The sequence below is a fragment of the Pteropus alecto genome, unplaced genomic scaffold (genome assembly GCF_000325575.1).
Source record: "Pteropus alecto unplaced genomic scaffold, ASM32557v1 scaffold8, whole genome shotgun sequence".
In the NCBI taxonomy this organism is placed as follows: Eukaryota; Metazoa; Chordata; class Mammalia; order Chiroptera; family Pteropodidae; genus Pteropus; species Pteropus alecto.
The window spans coordinates 21,615,154-21,618,899 of NW_006494609.1; the positions used below are offsets into that span (position 1 = coordinate 21,615,154).

At 55.9% G+C, this 3,746-nt stretch overlaps 1 protein-coding gene and 1 pseudogene across 3 annotated transcripts in view; one reads left to right on the forward strand and one right to left on the reverse strand.

Moving 5' to 3' along the window:
- Nucleotides 1-3,746, forward strand: part of WDR25 (WD repeat domain 25) — a 123,869-nt gene that overhangs the window by 78,856 nt on the left and 41,267 nt on the right. The gene's annotated exons all lie outside the window — the stretch shown is intronic.
- Nucleotides 3,331-3,448, reverse strand: LOC112473966 (annotated as a pseudogene).

Sequence of the window (3,746 nt, forward strand, 5' to 3'; positions counted from 1 at the left end):
TCCCAGCCTCCTTTCCTCCCCTCCCCATACAGCTTTGGGATGAGACGCCGACCCGAGTTATGGCTATGAAGCCAGACGTTCTTAAACTCCAGTAAGCCACCCTCCCTGCCCGCGTCTCACCCCCGGAGCGTGCCAGAGGCTTCCGCGTGTCTGCACGTGTGTCTCACCACCGACTCCTAGCTAAGCTCCCGCCAGCCCCCTGGAGGAACACGGGGGCTTTTAGTCTGGGCGCCATTTCATCCTCTGCCGTGGTCGCACCGTGGCGATGTCCTACCTGCGTGTGTTTAGTCGCGACGGCACTGCAGTTTGGCGCCCTTCAGGTAAGCGGGTGAGACAGCCTGGAGTCCAGACGCGGTCACAGCGTGTTTGCTGCCCCAGGGCTGGGTTCCGGGTCTCAGAAAAACTCGGGGTAAACCTTGGCGACACACCTTGTCTGCAAGTTGAAAAGTTGTTTCTTTAAAAGCACTCGGGGTAATTCAGCCTCGTCCAGATCCTTGACAGCAGCGGCAGTTCGTGGTCTTGACGTGAAGGGATCAGTGCAGCCTCCGCTCCTATTCCTGCCACCGCGGCTCCCGTTCGTGGGACCGTCGTTTGTGGGGACCGTCGTTTGTGGGGACCGTCGTTTGTGGGGACCGTGCCGTCCCCGCTCCAGGATCTCTACTTCTCACAGCCTCTTCAGGTGGGTTTCATCGTCCCAATTCTACACAGAGGGGGCTGCTGGCTGACACCCCCCCATCCCCAGGGGACATGCAGGCGCAGGCACATCTGATTCACCCTAGTCCTTCAGGGCGCCACCCCGCATGCCAGCACGGCCCTGCTTCCGATGTGGGGAGTTCGATGTGGAAGTTGGTAAGCTCCTTTCCTCGTTAGCTTTGAGTCAGGGTGGTTAAATTTACAGCTGGCTGAATACTTCCCAGAGGATGAGTGTAACGATATTGATTTTAGCGAAATGAGTCATATGCCGCCTGGCCGGGAACGCAAGCTCAATCACCGCAAGCCGACAACAGCAGCTTTCCCTCGTCAGCGTCTTCGCCACGTGCCACAGCACCGAGGAGAAGGGAAGGTCACGAGCGGCTCGCGGGCGGCGAGGCGGGGTGCAGCGAGCTGGCGCTGGGGGCAGGCAGACCCTCACCTCGCGGGGCCGCCATTCCCCTGCTGAGAAGTGGGTACTGACACGTACCACGTAGGGCCTGGCGGGACACGAGGGAGCCCCAGGCAGGCCCGGCGGTGACTGGAAGGCGGGCACTTCCCTTCTCTCTCTTGGGGACTGTGTGTGGACTTCACCGGAACTGGGCTGGGGCCAGACACGCCGAGGGGGACAGCCGGAGCCCTGCAGGTTGGCAGGCCCCCGGGGTAGGCGGTAGGGCGGCCAGGCAGAGCTGTCCCAGCCGCGCGAGGACAGTCGCCTCTGGAGACAGGAGGGACAACTCCGAGGAGCTACCCGGCCAGCGTCGCCACGGCGGCGGAGGCTCCAGTGGTAATAACAGCATCTAGAGCACGGGTCACCTTTCTGCGGTCCGTGTTACGTAGGCTTTTGTTTTAATGATGGTGTACGGTTTATTTGTGCCGTTATTGATTCAAGAAGGAAAAGGAGTGATTTTTTCTAACTCCAAGAGGATCTGAACAGTGCTTATACTGGTTGAGTTCATTATAACAGGATCAATACAGTCAGTATTAATGGATTAAATATTTTTAACACTCAATTTCCTATAAGCATACAGTGCGTAATAGAATTTTCTAAAACACGTAAACAAGCGAGGTAGTCTCAAGGTTAAAGGTGACGTAGCAACTAACCATGGTGCTTCAAATAGCGTCTCCAGGAGAGGATGTGATACGCAAGCTGCCTGATCGGTGAAAAGGTAGAGCAGGGATAAATGTGACGAGAAAGGACCCTCGCCTGCCGTGTGGCTAACGTTCATGCTCGAGGTTGTTTCTGGTCACTGTTTGCCAGCCTTTGTCCATAGCTCTAACAAAACGGAGAGGCCGGCCCGCGGCGTTGCGTTCCACAGCCTCGCGACAAAAACCCGAAGTCGTGAATCTCTGCAGGTTTCCGCCGTCCAGGGGCATATCCCCTGGCTTTAGCTTAGTGTACCCCGGGATGGAGTCGTCACTTCGGTTTCATTTTCTCAGACTGTAGTAGCTCTCTCTCGTTGTTGGCTGTGCACCGCGGATGCTTTATGCACCCGCTGCACGCGGCCCTCCCGTCACCGTGCGTTCACGATGGCCTGTGACACAGCAGTGCAGGGACCCGCCTAAGGCCCCTCCAGGAGTGACAGAGCTGAGGTGATCACCGTGCGTTCACGATGGCCTGTGACATAGTGCAGGGACCTGCCTAAGGCCCCTCCAGGAGTGACAGAGCTGAGGTGGCACCCGGGTCGGTGTGATGCTCAGCCCCTCTGCTGACCACGCGGCCTGCTGCCGGGAACAGGCAGATGGGAGCGGCTGGGCTCCTGGTTGCTGAGCCGTGTCTCACCCAGAGTTTCCCCCTTGGTGTCCCCACCGGGGATCTGGATGCTTATTAAAACAGTCTAACATCTCGTAGCTTGGGACCCTTTTAACAAAGAGACATAGTAAAGGCCTAGTTGTCATAAGTAAAAGCAGGAGAAAGATATCAACGCTAGCTTGTCGTCCAACTGGAAAATTTTAGTTCTTAAATGATATAGATTCTCTCAATCTCCTTAGGGGGTTGAGGAAGAACAACATATTCAGAAACATATATATGTTTTTTACCATAAAAAGTTCAATCATCATCTTTTAGCAACTCGATTTCCACTTTTCCTCTCATCTTCTTTCCCCATTGTTGGCAAGACTATTGCTGCACTTTTTGAAAACCGTGGCAAATTGACTGTCATTTCTGAAATAAGCATATGTTAAATGCTATGGTCCAAGAAACAGGGAGAAAATTTTCTCCAGGCAGATAGTTTGTTTTTCCTGTTGGACGTAAGGATTGGCAGCGAATTCCAAATGAGCAAGGAGTCACAGTAGGCGCTGTCAGCTCCATGGGAAAGGCCTGGCCCCGGGGCCTCCCGGCCCGCGAGACTGCAGCAAGTCTGTGCTCTGCTTTTCCATCCAGGGGACCTGACGAGGGCCCACCCTCGGCCCCCAGGGCGGTCCCCCAGCCCCTTGACTGGAGCAAGCATCCCGAGGGCTGTGCTGCAGGTCTGAGTCCCTCCCCTGCTCCAGGGCGCTGCTCCAAGTCCTGCCGTTGACGTGGGGAATACACACCCACCATGTGGGGGGCAGCCCTCTGCCCCGCCCTCCCTGGGGAGGGATGGGGACTTGCTAACTGGGCACATTACGGCTGAGTCCCTTCCTCCCTCCCTCCCTCCCTGCCTACAGCACCTGGTCTTCCTAGGTGGTCTCCCATCCAAGTACTAACCAGGCCGACCCTGCTTAGCTTCCGAGATCAGACGGAATCGGGCACGTTCAGGGTGGCGTGGCCGTAGACCGTGGCTGGGTTCTGACCCCCACTGTAGCTTAAAGGCGAGGAAACGCTTGGGTCCCTGACAGAAGAGTCAGCTTGCGGGTACCAGGCCTCCAGTCAGATCGATTCCCCCGGAAGCGTACTTCGCTTACTTGAACGGGTTGCTTCTCTGTTGATCCAATGGGAGGGACATAGAGCCCAGACCTCCACGAGTCTCATCTCTCTGGTGCTTTTTTAGAATTTTTTGTCAGAGAATATTACAACAACGGTGTTGGTATGATTTAAGAAGTTATTTTACGACCGCGAGAACAACTCATTCCAC